Genomic DNA, 24,982 nt, shown 5'->3' with positions numbered 1-24,982 from the left:
GAAAACCACGCTCTGTGCCTCTCAGCATTTACCATTGATGCCTAAATAAAAGCCATTTCAGGCTAAGCCCAGTTACCGGTGACTATTTTGCTCCATCATGGACTATTTCTGGCAAGCTTAGAGATATGCTGCAATGGATCTCCTGACATTTTTAATAGCAGATGCATACATTAATCCATTAATCTATTGTCATCACTGTTTGTTTACACAGGGGTTGTTTGCTTCCACAGCTTATGCTGAACCAAAGGCTGCAAAATTATAGTGCAGAGGCCTCAAGATATGGTACAAAGAAAACACGAGACGCTAAAACTTGACTCTTCAAACAGCTTCAGTCAAATGCTCCTCTAACACTGAAATATTAGCAGCAAGTATGGAGAAGAGATTTTAATCTTCAAAGATCTATAGAAACATTAGGAAACCCTCCCCGCATTTCTCTGAAGGAGAAAAATAAGTTAAATCATTCCCATTTTACAGATGGGCAAACAGACACAAGGAGATGAAGCAGCTGTAGCCTCAGGACACACAGTATGTGTGAGACAACCAGCATTTCCGTGCACATTCGTTTAGGCTACCTACCTAGCTTGCCAGAGATATGCACCAAAACTGAGTAAAACCACAAAAACGTGATTTTTTTTTTTTTTTTCATAAACAACAAAAATCATGCCTTACTTTTGTTCTGGTGAATGAGTGGGAGCTTAAAATGTCATTATTTGAGAAGCCTCAAGAAAATTCATCATTAAAAATTCACAAATATGTTAGTAGAGCAAACATAACTATTCTTTTTTTTAATAGATACAGTCCATTTTCAGGAAACAATCCAGAGCAGAATCACCTCAAACTTTAAAAATTTGAGACAAGCAATTTTTTTTTTTCCTAAATGCATTAAACACAAGGTACACACACTGCCAGATAATGTCTAAGGAAATTCATTAAATATATATTTCTCTACCTGTTGCCAAATACAGTACAAGTAAGATAAATATTTCCTCAGATATCTGACCACAAATTGACATCCTCATTATGCTATCTTGTCCCTCTTGGCTTGCTGCTCTGTACTTTTAGCTGTATATACAATGCCTCCCAAAGGTGAAATGTGGTAAGATATGTGGTTATTGAGTTTAAAAAGCTGTAAGGTGCAGCACAGCCATACAAATGGCAGCCTAAGAAAGCAATTCAAGACAGGGCTTTGCCTATGCTTGCATGTCAAAGGACTTACTGGATGAAACTATACTGAACTTATTCCTCATCAAACCACTCAAAATACTGTAATGCACAAATGGATACATGCATTCAATGTAATCTGGAGGAAAAAAAAGAAAGCAAAATCTCTCTGAGAGGAAAAAAAATCAACAAATTACTAACCAAGTAGCATGAGGTGGAATGGTAACAAATATTTATTGCTAAAAATTATACATATGTTTGCACAGACATAAAGGAGTGCAAGAAGCAGATTTTCCTTCAAAGGAATATAAAGTAAATGGCTAAAATGGCTTGGTATTTCAGAAACAAAGCTCAAAAATATCTTTATAGGAAACAGCTCTATTTTTATTACACCAATTTTAAGCAAGTTACTGTGAGGGTTTTTTCATCTTCTTGCTGTCACTGGCAAGTTCACACTCTTAGCTTTTTATAATGATTGAGTTTATTTTCCAACCATCAATGTGACAGCAGCATCAACTGTAAGTGAGGGTAAAACACCATCACTTTGACGAATAGTGTATTTTCCTCATTGTCGATGACTGAAGACATCAATAAATAAGGAAGGAGAGCATGTCAGCCAGAATATCACAGAATGAATTGTTGATATGACACTTAGGGATTAAACCTTCAGCCATGAAGTTCAACCTAGCAGAGGGGTCTGAGAACTGAGATAGTTGTGTTTCTTCCCAGCAGCCTCTATAGATAAATAATTGGACGGATCATCAATTTTACAGGAGCAGCTTTACTCTACATGCACTTTAGTTGATGATCTTTGGCCTTTTTTGGGCTAAAATAACAACATAAGTTGAACAAAGAGACATAACAGAGGTAACATAATCTCACAGTAAGTTTGCAAACATAAATTGACACCTTTATCCACAGATCCTCTTCATATCCTTGTTCTACTCAGAAAATTCACTGATGACAGGGAAACTTGATTTTTAGTTGGAAGGTCAAGACAGTCAAACCAAAATATTAATAAATAAAGAAAATACAGACTTATAAATGATATAAAGATGTCTCTCCTCACTTGGTTCAGCAACTGAAGGTGCCTGGGACTGGAAAAAAGGTAACGTTAGCCCACAGTACAGCTAATTACAAGCTTGATATCATTGCTATCTGCTTGCTATAATTTTTCAAGTTTCCCCATGACTCTGATGTTTTCCTGCCAGTTAAAACCTTCATCTATGTGGCAGATTCATGCTTTTAGTGCAACAGTGCTGTATAGATCTTTCCAGACTACTTCTAATGCAAATCATTGACAATGCTACCACAGTTATGTGAAAAGGTCAGGTTTCTAAGATATACTGTAGTGCAAATGCACGAATTAAGACCAATACACAAACTGAAGGGTGTTGCATGTTGTCAGTAATAGTCTTATTTCCATAGAATCTTAACAACCTCAATTATTTGGGGATTATCCCATCCTTTTAGTTGGTATGTATGGACAATGTTCAGTACAGTGCAGTCCCAAGCCCTACAAAATACTGCGTGGTGCTGCTGCTTCTAACTGAAATTCCCAAAGAGATGCATAAAATTATGTTCTAAAATTACAGCTAAACTCTGAGAAGCAGAAGGGTGAATGCATTTACATCATTATTATCTATGTACTGACAGAGGGCAGAAATATTCCATACAGCAATTATCTCAGTCTTAAACAATGCTGTGATGAACAGAAAAAAAAATTCTGAAAAAGAACATAACTTAATATTAATAAGCATCAGCCTTAAAAGGGTGAACGCTAAAATTCACAGCTCTAAATGTATTCTGCCTTAAAGGTATTTGAACAAGGTATGGGAAATTAACCTCTTCTTTAACAACGTTATGTTGTGGGTCCAGCACAAATGATGCCTGGTTCTTTGAGACTGCGTTATGCAAAAAAAATTATAACATTTCTTATCCTAAAACACTGAACCTAGTTAGAAGAATGAAGATGCTTTCCACAGCTGAAGAAAAAACAAAACCCCTAAAAAAACAGCAAATGCAAACCCAACTTTCCCCTTCATGTGTGCAAAAATTGGCACGTGGTTTTCAACTTTTATACTGAGATAAAGCCAAAAGACAATGAACACTTCAAGTGATGCTTTACGCTCCTGAATATGCCCTTACTTTGGAATTTGCCTGTAACCTATATGCAGTATTTATTTATATGTACAAATCATAACTATTTAATACATGTTCCACAAAGCTTGATTTCTAATACCTACACACATATCAAGGATGCAAAATAAGTTGTGCTTGACTGGTTTTTCTTTTCCTTTTTTTGCCTCCAGCCATTTAAGCATTTATTTATCAGCTAAACTGATTTTGAAAGAGCTTTTTCTAATCACTCAAGTCAATAATACTTTTTTCCTTAAGAATGACTAATATATTTACTCAGGAGAAAGGAATGATACAGAATGAGCCTCTCCAGGTTTTTGGATAAACAAACCTGCATTTTTACGAATTTTGAAGACAGAGTCCTCATTTTTCTTTTCATATGAAAAATAAAATAATCCAACATAGTTTATACAGCACTTTTCCTCTCCAAGTGTACCCTCTGTGTGTGTGTATATAGAAATACACCTCATAAGAGGGAGCAGATAGTCTGATATGGTTTAAAATGTAAAAAAAGCTTAAAAAAAACCCAAATCATGCAGAGGATGCCTGTAAGTATGATTTGCCCTATCTCATCACACGTACAATGCATGAATCTGAGCTATGTAATTAGAAGTGGGAAAAGACAAACTAATTTACGCTGGGAAAAGTAGAAGATTATGTTAAAAATCAAGACGGCTGATCTACAGAATCATGAAATAAACTCAAAAAAACACCGTGTGTTGCAAGAGGAGGAATCAGAGTAGGAATGGAGAACGCCTCCACCCTGAGATGCTCAGCCTTGCCTAGTGAATAACACCATTAGGGGAGCGCAATTCTGTGTTGTCTTTGCACAGAAACATCTCATGCTCTGAAGATGTAGCAAAAGCTTATCAAGATTTTTGGAGAACTACACTGACACAGGCAGAAAATCAGTAAACATATTCAAGGCTGGGACACTTTTTTTCCAAAAGTCACTCCTTTTTGGACAGTTAAAAGTTTAGATTTTAGGAGACTAAAAGAGATAAATAATCAACAGCAGTTTCTGGAAAAAAAGGCTAGAAAGAGTTAAATGCTAGCTGTTCAGAGGTGACAGCAAGCAGATTTACAAACTTGGAAAATATATGTCACAAGAGTTACAAGAATTCAGGGTTGAGTCAACTGCTTTATGCTTCTGACAGCAGAAAGTTAATAAAGAAAGTGATGACATATCTTTAAGTGTAGGGACACAGGTAAAGTCCTACAAATTCACAAGTTCACAGTTGATATATATTTACATTGAACAGCTAATATAATTAGAGACAGAAGGATTTAGATCATTAAAGTTATTAAATGACAAGTGCGGGTTAATACAGATAAATGAAGGATAACATAATGTCTATACGCCAATGGAGAGAGAATTCGTAGAGCATTAACAGAACAGTGAACCACGAGAGTTGGTGCTCAAATGCCCCAAGAATTTACAACAGAGAAGTTAATCTGCATGTTGTTAAGTGTTCACTTAACATGATAAAATAAAAATTAGCTACATGCTGTAGGGACTAGTTGGCCTCTTCAGCAAACGCCGAACTGGCAGAAAGAATACTGACAGTCAACAGCATACACTGAGGACATCCAACACTTGCAGAGCTGTCAGAAGTTCAGTTGCAAGAGAGAATAAAAGAAGCTGCCTCGTGTTACTGTGAAAGCAAAAAACACCTAAAAATACCTCCCAATCCTCCAAAGTCCAAGATGTTCACCAAACTTAAAATACCAACATTTTTCAAATGAAAAAGGTCCCTATAAGCTATAATGGATGTTCACGAAATTATTTTCATTGGCCAACAGCAAAAGGGGTCCGTTGATCCTGAGGCCAGGGAAACCAGAAAGAAAAAACATCTGGAACACCTAATCAGAATTCAGGCTTTGTGCTTTGTTCAAAATACGGAAGAAAAGATACTTGAGGAAGATGCCGCATGCCTTTAAGAACAAACTAAGAGCATTTCATAACCAACACCTCCCGTGGTGCAGGCCTATTCTGTCCTTCCCCAGGAAAAAAAAAGGCAGATGATTGAGAAGAAAATAGGAAAAAGAAAGGAGGACGACAATATATGACAAACCTAGTAACTTCACCTCTAGTAGCCTTTCTTTTTCTGAGGTTTCATACCTTTTCTGAAATCCCAACTCACATCCATCTGCTGGTATAAAACTACTCATTTCTCACTAACTGATGTATTTTTTTCTGTCTACTCCCATCACCCATCTATCTGATCTCCCTCACTAACATCCTCACAGCAACATTCACAGGAGGTGGTAGACTTTGATTCCCCTGAGCACTTGTCTACACTGAAGTCCAGGCATTGTTCTAGCCATGCACCAGCTCTGCAATGCTCATCCACTCCAAATTCCTCCCTTCGCATCTGCTTCCCCCCTCCCCGTTTCCTTCAAAAAAGTTCTAAGGCAAAAGAAATCCTTGCCTAGTGCATCAATAAGTTAGCAACTTGCTACCCCGTTTCAATCACTTATGTAAGTGAAGTTGGGAACCAGACATCAGTATCTTCTTTTCCTACTACTTTAAGTGCTGTCAGGATGGAAGAAGTTGCTGCTCGCTCTGAGCTGTGGTGCAGGGAACAGATGCTGCTTCATTACAGTACCGCCAATCTTGAACTTTTCTGAAAGTGATTTAGCAGGGGAGAGTATTAACAAACCTGACTGCATCTAAATTAAGTTGCAGAAACATACCCTCTAAAACTTGATCCACAAACCATCACTTAATTAAACCTCCAAACAGCACTGAGATGACACAACAATGATCTTTGGTTCATGTAACTAAGGCTGGATTCATGGTCATAATTTAATCAAAAATGCTCCACCATCTACCAAGTTTGCTATAAACTCAAAGCAGTGTAAATAATTATTTTGGACCCTGCAGTACTGGTTATTTTAAAGACTTAAAGCGTGTAGGCAGAGAGTTGGCAGCTTAGCCTCCTGCATTCAGGAGCTTCAGGCTCATAAAGTTGGCCCTACCTCCATAGCTGATTTACTCTTAAAGCAATAAATGCACTTCAAGAACACAGAGTTGAGCACAAAATAGATAAGACAGACTATCAGCCAACTGGCAAACAGAAAACAAAGTCACATCAGGTTTCCAAAAGAGCAGAAAATGTTTTGAAATATTGAAATATGTTTTAAAAGTGAAGTGTGGAGCAAGAGATTTTTTTCAAACTCATTTAACTACATAAAACCGCAGCATATGACATTTAAACAGTACAAAGATGAAGAACAAAGTATGCTAGTTATACCTGCAAGCACTGAAACAATTTATATATTTTTTTAACTGATTCTTCATGACCCATTTATGTAAATGGGTCTTGAAAAATAAAACTTATCAATAGGAACAAGGTTCTTTGTCGTATCTCATTTTCTGGACATCAGATAATCTATGAGTATATCCTTCAACTGTTTCAATCTGAGAAGTGGCTCCTTGAAGCAAAAAACAATGTCAACAAATGTCAACAAAGCCAGAGCCAAATAAAATGACATTTGGGTTTGTTCACGTTTCCCCCCACATCCTGATGTACCAGGTTTATCCTGAATCCACAGACCGACTAGAAAGTCAGGAAAGCTGGCAACACAAGCAAAAAGTCTATGCTTGTTTCATCTTTAGTACTTCCATACAGCTAAAGAGTGTTTTAACCTTTCTTGCACTGTTCAGCAATTCATTTTAAATGTGAATGGAACTATCTCCTGCTGTATTCACATTCATATTTAAACAACGAAAAATAGAAATAAAATACCGTCCAGACATTAGAAAAATAAAACAAACCTAGAGGATTATTAATAAATAATGCTTAAAATCATTGACCAAAAAGTGTAGCAGTCTCTGCAAAAAATAAAGCATTCTGAAAATAGTGTGTGTGTGTGTATATACATAGATAGATACATAGATAGATAAAACTTTCTTAAACATCGGAAAGCCCACAAAGCAGGTGAACAGCTCAGCAACCTCAAAGCTGGCTTCAGTGCAACTCGTTCTTTGAATACGAATTAGCAATGGGTAATCGCAGCATATTTATGAGGCCTTCTGCCTGGTCCTTTTCTCCAGTGAATGCTGTATTATTCATTGCATGTGCCCTGACCCCAGTGCGCTCCTGTTCTGACAAATCATACTTGATTAAGACAAATCTTTATTAGTTAGCTAGTCAACTTCCCCATTTATCATTTGCAAATCCCATTCTCCTTTTTGGGTACAGTAAAAGTAACTGAAATCATTTTTTCTCCATATAAAATGAAATGCTTGTTACAGACAGTCAGTGCAACCAGAAGCCTAGAAGTCAGTAACAGATGATAAAACAAAGGTTTAACAGGCATAAATTACAAACGTGGAGGAACACTAACACAATAGCTTACTTGAGATAGGCTGAAGAGACATCAATTAGCTCATCCTTTCAACATTTCCAATTTTTTCACCAACTACATCTCTCAAAATCTAAATGCTATATAAAAGACCTGTATTGCAAAGTTGGAGGCTGAAAGAGATTGCTGGGGAAAGTTATTGTTCAAGGTTTCTACCGAAACCAAAAAGATCTTTTAAAAGTTGATCTATAAAAGGAGGCAAAATAAATTCGAAATTATTCACGAAGCTTCAGTTTCCCTTGAAAATGTAGTATCTCTCCAAAGAGGCGGCAATTTGGAGAGGGAAAAGGCCTTTCAAGACAATGTTAGTTTATTCAGTGGGTGATTTACAACTAGAAAACCGTGTGATGCCTAATGCACACCAGTTTTGTCATGATAGTGGTTTTGCTCACAGAGAAGGATGTTTCTTCTATCAGGACTCTGGAGATCCGAAGCAGCTACTTGGAGATGGAGGGACAAGGAGTAAAGGGAAGGGACAGTCCATAGCTTATTGGGCTGGCTGTGGTTCAAGTCCTGAGCTAGCTCTGCCCCAGAATTTTATTCTGGCCTGTGGAGGGATCTCTAGGAAATGCTCACTTAGCTGTATTTTTAATGGTTGGACTTGATGATGTTAAAGGTCTTTCCAACCTAAATGTTTCCATGATTCTATGATTTGTTTGGTGAAGAAGTTTAGTAGTTTGCACATTTTATTACATTTTGAATCTTGTTTTTACACATAATGATATTTATACCCACCATTTAGAATCTGTGTTCATTTGAAATATACAGTAATTTAAAAACCTGCACCTAAAGGAAAAACATCAACATAACCATCTCTGTGCTTCTTACACAGCACACTTCTTAAGGACCCCTGTCTTCCTCCACTTATACCTTCCCATCTGAAGCCATTTTCCTTTGTTTATATTTTATTTTTACACTGCAGGACCATGCAGCTATGGATTTTGCTCCTTTTTCACACACATGAGCTCCTCTACACAGGAGGTTCCACTTAAATATGAGGAAAAACTTCTTTACGGTGAGGGTGACCGAACACTGGAACAGGCTGCCCAGAGAAGTTGTGGAGTCTCCTTCTCTGGAGACATTCAAAACCCGCCTGGACGCGTTCCTGTGTGATATGGTCTAGGCAATCCTGCTCCGGCAGGGGGATTGGACTAGATGATCTTTCGAGGTCCCTTCCAATCCCTAACATTCTGTGATTCTGTGAAGTGCTAGTTATTTCCATCTGCAATGTTGCCTTCGATTACACACAGAGTAATGCTTAGAAAACCACTACCTCAATAAACCCACAGTAAGGGAACAATGAAAAATACCTGATGGCCTGGCAAATCACTGTTATCAGGAGGTATACAAGAAGGAAACAATCTAGACTGATTTTAAAATCCAGGCTAAGTTTGCAGGACTATGTATATTTTTTAAAAAAAAAGTCTCTGCTCTTGTACTTGCCAAAGACAGATATTTCTCCTGGAAATTGCTGAGACAGAAATAAAGACTTTCCCATAATACATTTTTTACAGCACTGCTCAGAGCAGAATCATATTTTAAAGTTCAAGTTAAGCTCTTCAGATGGTGTTTAAGAGGTAGACTTACATGGGGTCTTTACTGCATGTAGACACAATTTGTTTGTAAGGCATCCCTGCAAGGAAAGACTGTTGCAAGAAGTGATTTTTCAGTAAGTGTCTAAGATGACAAGTGTGATTTCTTCTGATGGAGGAACTCAGGAACACTTATCAATGCTTTCGGCATCTTTACGTTAGATTACCACTATATGGTTTAATTTGGGGCAAACCTGGAGACTTCTAAAAACAAGCCGATCCAGAACAGAGCAGCTTATTGTATGGGGCAGCAGTTTTTGCTTGGATTCTCCTGAAGCAGCTGCCTGCAGCACTCCAAGTGCTATCCCAGCTACCCGACATGGTCTTTGAGTCCCCGATGGTTTGGGTCAGGGTTACCAGAGAGACTGCTTCTCTCTGTGGGGTGTTACTTGATACTGCGGTCAGCAGAGATGCATGCACTGGAGGTGCCATGAAGAAGTCTCTGTGAGGATGTCCTAGGTTTGGATCACATTTGCCCTCTCTCCTGGTCTGCCAGCCCTCAGAGATGTCAGTATGCAGGACATGCTGCTGAAGACATCAAGTGGTCTGCTGTGGGATGTAATTAACAATTTTGTAGGACTTGCTGGCCGGCCACTGTTAACATCTATTTGTGTGAATGTTCTGTATGCTGCGGAAGGAACAGATGAAGTACATTTTTCTTTGCTGTAGCTTATTTCTACTTAGAGGTCCAACGTGAGCAAAAGAGTATGCCCAGTAGCCCCTCGCCTGACATAGTAAAGAGACAAGCATCTGTATTTTCCGTGATGCTCAAAGATCAAGAACACAGAGGGGGCAAGGTCAGACCTGGGAAAAGCCCCCAGACTGCTGGGTTCTGTACTGGAAATGAAAGGCATGCCACCTATGGGCAGGTACCATCCAGCCGACCATCCTCTGATGTTACATACCTGTGCCCACAGCCATTTTCACATTTTATTGCTGTTTTGGATGCCAGTAAAAAAAAAAAAAAAATAAAAAAAATTGATCTTTCTGAAATTTCTTCAAGCAGTCTTTAACACTGCAAGGTAGGGATTCGAAAAAATACATTTTATTACTGGCTCGACCACTACTGCACACCTGGTAAATATTTGTGCCTGTTTCCCCGTTTCTAAAATCGTAGAACCATAGAGTGGTTTGGGTGCAAAGGAATCCACATTGGCAGAACACAATATCTACCATTAAAAGGATTGTATTCCTATGGAAGGCATTCAAACACTGCGCTTAGGTTCTTACATATGCATTTTCATTATAAGTACCAGTTTGAATATAATTTTAATTGAAAAAACAGTATCAGAAATTATTTTGAAGTGAAATCTGCAGTGGCATACTCTCCCCAACTACAGGACATTATGTTTAATCTCATAAAGGATTTCCAAACTATTTGAGCACCAAAATATAATTATCCCATGATCTACTGAATTGGTAAATTATTGCAGGATGACATTTTAATGCAAACACCCAGTTTACAAACATAACTTTGCTGGAAATTCTCAAGAAGCGTTAAGCCGATGTCAGTGTCTCAGTAATTTCGCAGTTTAAAAACAGTTAGAAATGTAATGACTACACTGCACTTGATTAAAGCATTTACAGCTCTAATCAAAAACTGACAGCAAGATCAAAGATGTTAACTTAAATCTCTCTTCTAATTATGTTTAAAATGCCACACCTCAGGCCTGTCTCTTCCTCTTCTTTTTCAAACCAAATTCTGCTTAAGAAAGATCTAACACTTCTTAACAGTTCATTATCCAATAAAACTATTCAAAGCTTAAAAGCAATCTACACAATTAGTCAGGACCTCAGGGAGTCCACCGGTAGTCTTTATTACAGGGCTTCATATTAAAACACCTTAATTATATTTGTCAAATGGATTTCATTAAAACCCATCGTCACTTTAATTTTCATATTTTGACAGCGCTGGCATAGCATTATTACCACCTGCCAAGCTACGAACTACAACAAAATTATCAAATTCCTTCAAATACTAAGCAGTTTCTTTTTGTACCTGACCATTGATTTCCTTCTTTTTGGTGTATGCACCATAATTAAGAGGAATAATTAAAATTCCGTATTCAAGCAGCACATATGCAAGCTAAACATACAGTGTATCCATTGCAGGTGTGCAGATAAGAACCTATATGGATACCTGGTTGCCAGGAGCACATAACACAAAGGTAGGACACATATACTGAAGCGCTTCTGAATAATAAAGGCAAGACATCAAACAGAATGCACTATTATTTAATCAAATGACAACGAAGACTACTTGAAAGCATAGGACATTTTAACTTCTACTCATTATACTGTCATTTCGACACAACAGATCTGGGGATTACGACCATATACTGTAACCACAGTTTTATTTTAGATATCATCCACGGACGTTCCACTTGACTTTAGACAATCACACTGGAATATAATTAGAACAAAATTGTTCACCCTCTCTGCATACAGTCAGTACCGTGACAAGGGTTTCTGATAGTTATGATACATTTGCAGTGCAGAACATATCAATTGTTGTTTGTTTTTTTCTTAATACTCAATGCCACAGCAATTAACGGTTTTAGATAATTGCCAATAACACAAAAACTAGGTACCAGCATCTGTCACGCAACACAGCTTGGGCTGTTAATGTCATGTGGGGTATAGAAATAAATTCTTTCCTCTTTTTTGTTATCTGAAATACTGTATAGAAAATTGAAAAAACCCAGCAATTTACCAGTATTGTGCTTATATTTACTGAGCTAAATTCAAGCCTGATTAACTCCGTGCTCTTCAGTGAGCATGCGTAAGAGATGACTTTGGCCCACAACAGATAAAACAACGGCATGAAGATTGCAATGGGGAAAAGAACAGAGAATTTTCCTTTCTTTCATATAACCATAGCAAGAAATAAGAAATGAAGAGGTTTCTGCCATATGTCTAACACACTTCACTGCTTTGTACAAAGGTCTCAAGAGTAATGATCTCCGTGTGTTATGAATATTTTAAGACTTATTAAATGTTCTTCGATTATTGTGGGTAAAACTATGGGATTTTAAGGAACCAGTTTAAATGACAATTAAATATTATTCCTACTTAAGGAAAAAGAAAAATTCAATAATTTTTTAATGTAATATCAAGGAGGACAGCCTCAGCCTCTTTTACATCATATCATGAGTTCTAGGAAAGGAACTGCTTGAAGATATGCTGGGTGTTATTTTATTTCTATTTTATTTATTTTTATTGTTTTAATTGCTTTTGAACTACAAAAAAATAAACCAGAGTACTTACAAGCAAGGGACTATTAGCTGACTACAGATCTTGTTCTATTTTTTGGCAAGTCACCTTATTTCTTTCATCCTGTTTATTCTATCTATAAAACAGTGGTAAATAACGATCCTACTAGAATTCCACTAAAACAAGCAAGAGCCCACATACTGCTTAGCTTCTGTTATCAGGGCATCTTAAAGCAAATAATCAGAAATTTCAGGTGCCTACCATTCAACTTCAAACTATCACACCAAACTACCACATGGGCGCATGTGGCGATTCCTCTCAGAAACTCACTATCCCAGAGACAATGTAGGAGATAAGTAGCGTTTTGAAAACAATCTGACCCCAAAACAGAGTGTTGGCTTGCTTCTACTGACACTGTGAAAGCCAGCTCCTCTGCTTAACACCAGGATGGATGGAGGGTCAGGGAAGCTTCCCACATGAGCTGGTGAATGACGAGAGCTCACACATGCCTTTGACACAACTGCTCATGCTTTCCCTCTTGAAATCTCCTCCTCCCTTTGCATCCAGGATCCTGCCCTCTCTGTGGGGGCTGTGTAAGGCTCTGGTTTTGGTTCCCTTTCTCCTCACAGATCTGCAGTTCATTTATGTCTGAAGAAACTCATGCACAAACTCAGCTACTATTTAATAAGTGACAGATTTTCCTCTCTGCTACACTGCTATTTGAGGGGTTGGACTGGGCTGCTGGCAGCCCTGACCTTGAAGGAATGGAGCTATGTCCTTGAAATGGTTAAAGCTGAGAGTGAAGAGCAACTTAGCAAGAAAACAGGATGTGAGACAGTGTCAAAACAGGATGCGGAGTGACATTTCAGCTGCCAATCATGGACTCGTGGCCGGCGCGTGACGCCCAATCAGCGGTTGTTGTCGGGTGCGTGAATAGCAAGTCCAACCAATCATAAAGATAGTCAAGCTAGAGGGGGAGGGTATAAAAAAATAGAGTAAAATAAATGCAGGCACCTTTTTTGCTTTGCTGTCTGCTTGGAACTACCCTTCTGTCTCCTGTCTTTATCTGACTGCTGTTAACAAATATAGCGACAGCTATTTCCTCTCCCATCTCTCTCATTGCTTAAGCCTTCAACTCAAATTCAACAGAAGTTCCTTGTCCACCCAACATGTCTCCACTGTCTATTCTCATGACACGCAACACAATCATCCTCTTTTCCACCTAGCCTCAACATCTTTTTTTTACTCTTTTTTTTTTTTCAGTCCTCATTTTTGGGCAAGCTATCCTATTCTTTCTGCATGACATCAATAGGAAACAGACTGGTCCCATCCATTCACCTTCCTAAAACTCTCTTCTAGGCTCTCAACTTTTTTTTTTTTTTTAATCTTATTACATCCTCTTCCCTAGCCTTGACAAAATCTATGTACCGCCTACCGTAATGCAGAACACTGCTACAAACACATTTTTTTTAGCATTGTACTGGTCTTCTTTTTCTTTCTAGTCATGCCATTGCCTCTTCTCAGTTCAGCACATTAAAAAATAGCTACATTTCTTCTATAGCCAATCCCTTCACGGTCTGACTTCTCCCACTTGCTATGAGCATATTAATTCCTTTCTCAGCTCAGATATCACTCACTTGTTAAATTTTTACTCAAGCATTTCTGCACTTTCTCCCATGTTGCCAATACTGAGAGGAGCTGAGTATAAACAACTCGTCACCTCATCACATTCCTGCAATCTCTCATCTGGCTTCTCTCATCCATCTATATACCATGCAATCATAATGTCTTTTGAAGTCCATGGAAACCTCAGCCACCACCACGAACCTTCATGTTAGATGAATTTCTAAATGTCTAGTCCCAGGATGGATAAGTAATAGCACAAAATCTAGAAAGCACATGTGGGTATCATCCATGATGAAGGAGGAAGGTACTGTAAGAAACAAGTTATCAGCACTTGTCTTCACTGTTGCAGTGCGGGTGTGACATCGGGATTTGCAATGTACACTGCATTACTGTCAGATTTTACCTTCCTAAAACAAATACTATCCCCCACAAGCTATCAGCAAATAGAACGTAAATCCTGTTGTCATGAGTGAATAATTTATTAAATTGACACTATTACTAATAATTACAGAAAATGTGCCTGTTTTTCACTCTTAACAAATAGGAAGCCAGCCATGTTTCCCATTTCAGCTACAATACACAAGGAACAATTCAAAGTGATACTTGTCCCTGGCTGGCACGTATTCTTTACCATTTGAAGTTTATTTGATACAAATGAGGGTCTACAGAACCCTGCTGACATGAAGTTACAAAGAGCACATACATTTATGAATACTGCATTTACTACACTTTGTATGAGATGTTTGTTAGGTCTTGGTGCTGAAATCACAACTCTGAATCCATCTTGAAGATGTTAAGGATGCATTTTGAGCTTTTGCTTTCTCTCCCTCTGCCCCCAAAGCAAAGCAAAACAAAACAAAACACAACACAACACAACACCACCACAGTCTTCATGGGTTTAATTATTAAGATTATATTTTCTGTTTTATCTTAAATCCCATCGTGGAAGCAACCAGCTCTTTCTCTCCCTTTTTTTTTTTTTTTTTTTTTCGGTAATAGCATACACTCTTGATGTAGGAAGGAAATGTGAAGACAGAACAATCCATCTGGATTAGACATATATGAAACCTATTGCCAACAGTGAGCTGTCAAAGCCAGCAATCACATGCAACCCTGGCAAAAAAGAATGGAGACTGCTGTGAGGAAATTTACTTAGAAGAAATGCTCAAATAGTGCTTTCATGTCCTGATTTTCGTCCCCGCACCAGTTTTATACCTGCTTGTTGCCCCTCCTTCCTTGAAGTTACACCTGGTTTACAGTCATATTGTAGGAATACTTTCTCTATTCCAGAATTAACTGTTGAATTTCTACAGCCTCAATGCAGAGCACCTGGACAAATAGTTATTGTTTTCCTTCCAAATCTTAAAATCTACAAAAATGTGGAGTAGCTATTAATATAGAGATCTCCACAATATTCCCGGGAGTAAAAAGTCTTATTACCATTTTTTTCAGCTCAGAAGCTGACAAAAGAAAGATGTACCTAACTTAAAACCATACAAAGTCAGAAGGAAGGGTAAGAATTCACTACTTCTGACCTTAATACTACTTTTCTTCAAGACCATCCCTTGTGCTTTATATTCCATCTTTTCACTGGAAAACTCTTAATTAAGCATCAGCACCTGGTAATAAGCACCATTAAAATTAAATGACATGAGAAGATATTTTGCTATGGCAATGGAAAGGAAAACAAAAGTTAAAGAACTGACTGGAATATATTAATGAGCAAAACAATGTAGGGAGAGAAATCTGGGATATTGAAGATCTCAGAGAAGCAGTAGGAGAAAAGCTAAGACTAAGACTAAGAGTAATATGTAATGGAGTAATACAGCAGCAAGATCTTTACATTGTACCAAAAAAGTCTTTCTGAATTAGAGGAATGATAACAGAATAACAGGGTAACATTCACATTTTGGTGATATCTATTCTGCAGGCTACCAACGCTTCTAAGAGTCCCTCTCCACTATAAAGTGAAAGTAATACTACTTAATTATTTTCTAGCAATGGCATGAAGATTTATTGATTAATACCCATTTTAAAGCTTTTAAGAACTCACTCTGTCTGATTCATGTAGAGTCCGAATTTTAATGCAACAAACAAGGAAAAAATAGGATTCTAATACTGTGTAATCTGTGTGATGTGTATGTTTTCCTGTGAACAGAAAATCAACTTGAAGATTGTGACATGAGGAGCCACAGAAACCACAGTAGATCTACATACTGGAAAACCTTACAAATAGGCAGATGAATAGCTTAATTTCACAATTTGGGATTTGAAAAGTCAGTACCACCTTAAATTTTAACCAGATGATGAAACTTATACAATACTGGCTACTTTCCCTCATTTAAATTGAATCAGCCATTACAGTTAACAACCTTCCCACCCCATACAAATAAAGAAAGAATGCTGTATCCATTATAATTTAAAAACTCTTATCTTCATTAAAAACATAGTTGATTTAGTCAGAAGTTCCATCTATTGTGTGCTGTAATGATTTAACAGTGTCAATTAGATCTATAATATTCCTAGAAATGGAGGAGTTGCAGCTGGAGCTCTGCAGACCAGTCAGACAATTTTCACAGGATATTCAGAGGACTGCACCACTCTATTCTAGGTAGAAGATTAAATTGTAAAGGGGAAAAGAAGCACGATTTCAAAACAAGTATTCCAATATGACAAATAACTTTTCTTCTTGGGCTTTGCTTTTGTAGAAAAGCGAATTATTTCACTCTCCTATTCTGTAAGTAGCTGGAAATGCTCTGCATATTTTAATAATGACATCAAATAACTTTCTAGTTCAAGATACTCTAGCCAGCCATGTGTCCTAGTGAGAGGCAATGCATGAACCCTTTAAAGTATCTACAATACAGAATATGTTCCTCGATAATGTCATTAAGCCATGATGACATGTAGCAAGCAATTGCTGGCAAAGGTCAATAACCTGATCCATTTATACAACGAATGCCTGTTAAAACAGTGTTTAAAGAACAATCAAATGATTGATGACCATAAGCTCTCTGTTGGCCATGATGTGCAGCATGCACATACAGCATGTTCCGCAAGCACTACACGTACCTCTAATGCTATGGGGTGGGTGGGCGGAAAACTGTGTTCTGCCAAAAACCAAACCAAAATGTTTAGACAAAAATGTTGAGAACAATAACTGAGTAAACAGAGGTCTGAACACAAGTTTGTTAGCACTAGGCAGTGAAAATACGCAGTGCTTCTGATCCAGCTGAATATAGCTCAGTTTGAAAATAAGGCGCTCTAGGCAAAACAGACTGCGAGCATCCTCTAAGCTCCATGTCACAGTGTGGAAAAAAAAATAAGTAACCCTGATTTTTAAAATTGTTCCTTTATTTTTAATTCAAACTGATGCTTTAAAATGCAGTTTCATTTGGTGCACATTTGAATCTTGCCAGCTCCAAAGCCATGGTCAAAATTCACAAGTCCAATTTGTTGTGTTGTTTAAAAAAAGGAGGGGGGATAATTTTCAAAATATTTTTGTTGTTTTAATCTGCCAGCAACCATCATTCTATCAACAGAATGTTGCACAGTTCTTAGAACTTAGCTCCCTTTTCTAAATAGTAATTAACCTAACAGCTTCTTGCAAGTCATTTTTGTGTCTCATGAGAAAAGCGTGTGACCTGTATGTTCGGTAGGACAGGAACGCTTCCCAAAATTGTCATCTGGTCCCTTCACAGATTTATCTCATTCTAAAGTGACCACATTCCACTTTTTACCAACAAGAATGACCTTGAAAATCATCAGAAGATATATATAATCACAGAAATCATAAAATAAATATGATCCATTCGAAGCATTTGATATTCTATAACTGTAATGGTTCTAGCTTTCATGATATAAACATGCTGGGACAACATTGTGCTGCTGATGTGTACCCTTCAATTAAAGAGCATTTCTGCACACAAGCCAGTTCCTCATGGAGGTGTTGATTATAAGTGGCATTCATCAGAATCAATGGTATAAAAATAAGCTCCCTACCATTTTGCTGCATCCATAAACAGGTGTGGCCTGAGCTTTATTAGGCGCCCAGACAAAAGACACGCAGGGATTATATCTCTGCATGAGTCACAAAGCAAAATTACAGTCCTGTGCTGCAGCCGTGAGACTTCCTAAAATACATTTCCCGAGTCAGGGGCAGCAGTCGGTGCTGTTGGTTAGTGCAGTCAGGAACTGGATCTACCCCTTACCAGGTCCTGCAGAATCCCTTCTGCATCGTGATACAACAGACACGTCCCTAACTTGATCTAAGAAAGAAAAGTATTCTACACCACAAAGCATTTCAATGACTGTTCTTAGAGCTCCACCTTTCCTACAAAACTGCAGAGTTACTGCCTGGGATAGTAAGCAGAGTTATACTGGAATTATATTTGAGAAACATTCATATGAAGAGTCATCACTTCTTTCCCAGCAATCCCCCATCAGTCACAAACACAGATGAAACAAAGCAGAAAACAGTTAAAGCAACAGTAAGTTACACACTGATTACTTTCCCATCTCACCCTTGGCAATGATCGAGTTCAGTCTGCTCCTTAACACACACGTGCCAAACAACTGATAAAAGAATGGCAAGTACTCCAAACTTCTTTAAATTTTGAAAGCTAACACCAATTGACCTACTAAAGGAATCTATCCTGCTTCCATCCTGTTTGGCTCTGTAGTTGAAGCCTCCTCTGCCTACATAATTTTAACCACACACACACAAGAAAAGATTTTTCACCACAAGGCTTTACAGGCTCATCGTGCTCTGTACTCCAAGTGTCCAAAGACCTTTCAGTGAGCCAATCTGCTTCCCATGTCCCTCCATTAGAAATTGTTTTCATCTTCCATCTTGCTCTGCGAAAGAGATCAACCTATTTCCCATTTTCCATGATACAATCCCATTTCTTCCCTTCCTCCCTTGCCCTCCTGTCAGGCTTTTCCCACCAGCTCCTCCTGTGTCCTCCTCTGTCTTGTTAACCATCATGTGAATGAGACACTGGAGCTGGATGGTTTCATTATGAACTGACAAAACCAAAGACTCATCGTGTACAGAGAGGGAATGGAGACACAGGAAGGTTCTTGCAAAAGTCAGAAAAAACTAGTGACAAAGATATCTCTCCTGACTTCCAGTTCCTTAGGATATCATCTGTCACAAGACTTCTGTGAATTTCTGTGAAGAAGAGAGGAGGAAGTCTCTCTTGCAGCATCATTGCTTCCCTTTCCTCTCTTCACATTCCCACCAACAAATCAGAACAATGCCCATCTTCTCCATCAGGGCATCTAAAACGCCGCAGATCATTTGAATGTTGGAAAAATTCTATGCATCAAAATAAAACATTGGAACTTTTAGCTTTGAATTATTACATGTTCACAAGGGAGGAAAAAAGTATCGTTTTCAGGTGCTAGGACCGTTCCACTCCACATTCTTATGCGTTCTTCTAAGGTGTTGAAAAAGGTGAGGTGTTGCTCTTCTGGTGTTCCTGGCATAGAAATCAGCATCTTTGAATGTTGCCTGCTCTGGGGAGGTGGAACGAGCCCAACCTGGGGGCCCAGAGCTACAGAGGTAGGAGCTTAGTACAGAGCCACAGACTAAGAATGTCTCAGAGACTTGCAGAGAAGGTAAGCTTTCTATGGGAGGATGTTCGTAGGCAACTCTTAGCTTCTCTCTACATTAAAGAACCCTACAATTTGTTGGGTTTGCTTTTTATTTTTTTCTTTCCCTCTTTTTGGCCTAGGGAAAAATCCACTTTCACTTTATTAATAGTGAATTCAAATGGTTTTTCTGCTGCAATTTAACAACTTGTTTCCCCCCCCCTGCACAGAGACAAGATATTCTTCTCTCTCGAACCCTTCAACATATTTGTGCTGCATTATTTTTTCATTTGCAGTTATCCCGGAGGCTCTCAATGTTTAAATACCTCCCTCCCTCCCATGTAAAGCTGTGCACTAATATCGATCAACATAGACTGGAAGTTACTATAAGGCATTTTTCAATAATCAGCCAAGCTGTTCAGACAGTGTCTTGAATATAACCCTTAGGTAAACAGCATAATACACAAGGAACTTTCCCTCTTTGCAATCTCAAGGATGGCTGCTAATGCTCCACCAGACAAAGAACTTGATTCTGACTTTCTACTCTGCAGGTTAGAGGCAAAGTCACATCAGCTAATGATGTCTTTTTTCTTATGCACAGAATTTAAATATACAGGTGTCCTAAAAACTTAACAATCCTATAGTCACGTGCCTGTCAAATAAAGGGTCAGGCAGTAAATAAGCTCTTAATGAGCATCAATTTACTTTTTAATAAAAAAAATAAGCAAAACCAAAATCCCACTCTTCTAAGAAGATAAAGTTATAGCTGTACAAGGATTTTAAGTATTGGCTGTGTAAAACACCTTTATCAGTGAATTATAGTGAATAGGACTCTCACTTAGCTGAGAGGAGAGGAAGAAGAAAATACTTTCAAGCTAAACAATTAAAAATAAATCATAGGAAAAGGACGATACATACATACTATATGTCAAGTAATATCCACACTTAGAAAGAGATGAGTAAGCTACTCTAAATTATTAGATTTTCATTTAATTCATCCCTGATTTAAAATGCCAGGTTTATTCTATTTTTACATGGCCTCATTAATCAAAAATGGGAGAGAAAAGTGATTGGAATGAAATACTTGAAATCATTCATACTTCATGCCTTAAATAGCTGCATTCACTGGCTGCTTCACATAGTACTTAATTCTAAAATTAAAAACACAGCATGTTTTAATTTCCTCTTCTTAACTGTGAAGCATCAGATTGTGCTATATTGTTTTTACAGCTCCAAAGGATCCTTAAAAGAAAAGTCTGTGTAAACCAAAATGGCAAAAAAAGTCCGACGTAAAAATAGTCCTAGGTCATTGCTTTGCACACTGTAAAACCAGTGATGTTCACACCCACCAGTGGGCGAAAGATAAACATCATAAAAGTAAATAACACTCTGAAATAGCTGGCTCCTATGAATCCTGGAGACAGCACAAACTGTTTTGTTGTTTTAAAAAAAGATTATGCATAAGCAGATCCACATGACTTTAATGACAATTTCTGAAAGTGTTTTCAGGTCAACATCTATGCTAGGGAGCCTCAGCAAAGCCCGGTGGGTGCAGCTGTACGCTGTGCCCTGCGGGCACTGCCCTTGCTATTTTGCTTTCTTGTTGGATCTGTCAGCACGGTTCAGGCTGGTTCCTGCCACAGCAATCCTCTCCCTCGCAAAGGAGCAAGGCAGTCCGTGGTGTCAGGAAGCAAAAATGAAGGAGAGCACAACTCAGCAGCATTTCGATACCAAAGCTTTGGGGGATCCCCACGTGCTTTGTATTGAGATGCACACAGGGACGGTCAGAAAGCTGAGGTGCACTAAGTTCAGCATTTTCTGCAGCTGACAGATGGTTGAGGAGCACAGCACATACCTTTCTATCTCCCCACATGGCATCACCTTAACCATCAAGAATAAACAGGGCTAGAGTAATTCAGGAAAATTCTTGTACGATGGCAAATGCAATTCAATGCGGGTAAAGGCAGGATAAAAATGGTAAGACAAAAGATTCCAAAAGAAAGCCAAGACATTAGGGGAAAGTGTTCAGAAGCATAATGATTGAAGAGAGATTTAAGTGTCCTCCTGGGTTATGAAAGTCTTAAGCTAATGGATATCTGCAGTGGGAAAATAAGGCTGCACGGTGAGCTACGTGCTAGAGGAATATAAAGCTAAAATTCTGGTACTGACTGGTGCATAAGGCTGACAGGAAGCCTTACCTATAGTATTGCGTTGTCTTGATGTACATAAATTCATATTTCCAAGTAAACTGACAAAAGAGAAAGAGGGAGGATCATGTGAAACACAAGGATCATATCTTATAGCCTGCTGCAGCCAGCTCCCTACCACACAGAAGCTGCAGGCCACCACCGCATTGCTGCAGTTTTCCATTTCTGGCCATATTTTGTGAGACTGCAGACAGGATTGCAAAAGAGAAGTCAGAGAGGATCTCCACAGGGTCATTCAGATGCCTTTGCTGTGAACGTATGCTACATGCTCAAGGGCAAGTAAAGTGCTCGACTCTTTCATATGATAGACTAAAAATATTCGAAGGGAGCTGGTAGACAGAAAGGACAAACAGACTATGATTATAATACCCACATACAGTATAGCTTTCCTTACCCTTAAAAACAGAACAAAACAAAAAACATCAACCAACCAAAGATAGAAATTTCGCTAAAGACCTTCTTATGACAGATCTTGAATTATGGGAGGTAACGTGCATGTTCTACGCTTCGAGACAGCAAGCAAAACAAACCAAGAAAATAACATCACCAATGTGCCCTGCAACCTGGGAAACATTTAGAATAATTTGCAAGAGGGGAATTATTTCAGGACATGGTTATTACAAAGGAGATTCAACCATAATTTTACACTTCGGAATAACTTCAGCACAGTCTCTTGGGAAGCTGCAGCCAGAGCCTCCTCTGAGCCTGGTTTGCTTAGGCTGAACACCGTCCCCATGCCATTCTGTGCTCTGCTCAAACACAGCCTCCTTCTGCAGCCCCCCAGTAAAAGGGAGTTAAGATTCAGGGAGACACACTGGCTGAAAGTGCTTGCCCGTCACCCTTACAAATTCATTTGTTCAGACATGCTGTGTAGAAACTTAAACCTGTGAGAAAGGGGTGTAAGGTCTGATTCAGCACTTTACATGATATAAGATCTTTGCCATGTCCCAAGTAGTATGTATTAAAAATTGACTTCAATTTCCTCTATAGTCAATCTCAAATTAAGAGTGAAAATGGTAAGAATTTTCAAAAAGGAATAAAATCTCACACATCTGCAGGATCTTTGCCAGATTTCTGTGCAACCAGAGAGGGGTTTAGGGCAGGAAAGACAGTTCTAAGACCATTCTCCAAAGAAGTTTCTGAAAAACAAGATGCTGCCTTTAGTTACCAAAAATTAATTTGAAGTTCAACTGGTGCAAAATTTGAAGATAGAAATGTGCAATCTGTTTGACTCTTGTTGAAGTTTATTTAATTAGTTTCTTAAATAATAAAAAAAAAATTTAGTCTGCATTTAAGGTAGACCATAAGCCACAACTCAGCACAACGCTTTGCAAGGGGAGTGTGAGCCCTCAATTCTCAAATTAAAGTAAGCCAACCTAAAAGAGAACTCAGTGGGTGTAAGGGCACCTGTGTAAGGGAACAGCATCCTTACTTTTCCCTTGCCTTGTTTTTTGTTCATTAATCTACTGTAGGTCCCAAGGGTGACTGCAAGAACGTGTCAAGGCTCCTTCCTCAGCACACCACCCCCTTCCTCTGCTCAGCACATCCATAACAGGCACGGAGCATCCTGTCGATTCACTTCACGCAGCATCCTGGGCAGTTCCCCCCATCCTCATATAGCACCAGACCAACAGCTACAGGCTGCAAGTTTTCCTCCCAGAGCTTTCACACGAACCCACCCCATGTCCTTATACAGTTCTCACAATAAGCTCCATCCTGACTTCAACCCCGGTTGATGGTGGCCTCTGCTCACATCACTAACGAACATCTGGCCTCAGCTGCTGGGCTTTGGGGAATATCAGGTTCCTGTTACAAAGGTTTGTTGGCAGATAATTTTAAAGAAACATGTTCTGAGAATGTTTTTACAATCTCCACCTCTACCTGCTCTGTCTTAAAATCTGTTTCTCACTATCACTTCTCCAAAAGACAAATTTTATATATATATATATATATTTTTTTTTTAAACCACTAGAAGGAATCCCCTACTGCCTACACAATAAAGTCAGTCAGAGGCAAGATTCTTTCTCAGAGATCTTATCCCTCTAAGCCATCAGACTGACTAAACCTCTATCCTTTGATCAATTGGCAGCTAAGTGGGAATTTTCAAAAAAACCTTTAAGCAAAATAAAGTTGCTTCTTTATTACACACAGGCCTTACTCCTCCAAACTAGAAGAAAGGTGGGATTTCTTTTTTTTCGTACCTTTGTTCAAAACTTGTTCAGTCTGGATGGAAGATAGATTCAATCCAGGGAGAGTAAGAGTTGAGAATAAGAGAGTATTTGCTACCACTGAATATGATGATTGCATCAAAGACTAAGCGAAGTGGCCAACTGTGAGAAATCGTGAACCATACACTAAATATCACCATTTGTTTATAGTTAAATGTATATAAAAAAAGGGGTGGATAATTAACCCTCTGTAAATGTAAATGTATTCTATTTTTAATTAAAGGGAGGTGAATGAAAACAATGGTTTCACCTGCAGCATAAATGGGGAGGGATTCTTTGAGCTCTATTTTAAACTGTCCGTGCTGGGAGTCAAAAACCTAGCCACAAAGTAGTTTTGTGTGAGAAACTCAATTTGGGCATCAGACTTCTGAGATCCTATTAGAGCAATCACCAAGCGTTAAAAAGACAAAACATCTTTGCAGAGACCACTGCCAGACAGCAAAGAAAATGACTCTTTAATAAAATCGGATCAATTTTCTAGCTAACCTGCCCCAAGTGGAAACAACATGAGACAGGTTCTCAGAGAGTCAGCATTAACGATGGGCGCATGCAATGAACAGCATATGCTTCCGTGGACATAACAAAATTGCCTGGGGCAACTTTCACATGAGACTGGATTGCAGGATGTCTGTCTTGCTTCTTCCCCCTTCTCTAAGCTAACTCCTAGCCTTTTTTTTTTTTTAAAAAAAAAAGAGGTAAGGTTTCTCACTGTGCTTAACTGTGGTACAGAGTATGTCTTTAAATGTATTATGGAAGACATAACTGATTTACTCAGAGCAGCTGAGACACTGAAGAGAGCTGGGTTCAGTTCCTGGCTCTGTACACAAAGTGGAACCTGACACTGGGGAGG

The 24,982-nt window shown here is 38.5% G+C and overlaps 1 protein-coding gene across 4 annotated transcripts in view; it reads right to left on the bottom strand.

Annotated features, from left to right (window-relative positions):
- The window catches only part of VTI1A (vesicle transport through interaction with t-SNAREs 1A), a 279,149-nt gene that overhangs the window by 107,591 nt on the left and 146,576 nt on the right, over window positions 1-24,982 (bottom strand). The window lies entirely within an intron of this gene.

The sequence above is a fragment of the Nyctibius grandis genome, chromosome 4 (genome assembly GCF_013368605.1).
Source record: "Nyctibius grandis isolate bNycGra1 chromosome 4, bNycGra1.pri, whole genome shotgun sequence".
In the NCBI taxonomy this organism is placed as follows: Eukaryota; Metazoa; Chordata; class Aves; order Nyctibiiformes; family Nyctibiidae; genus Nyctibius; species Nyctibius grandis.
Note: the sequence above shows the minus strand (reverse complement) of the source record. Positions and strands in the feature narration are given on the sequence as shown.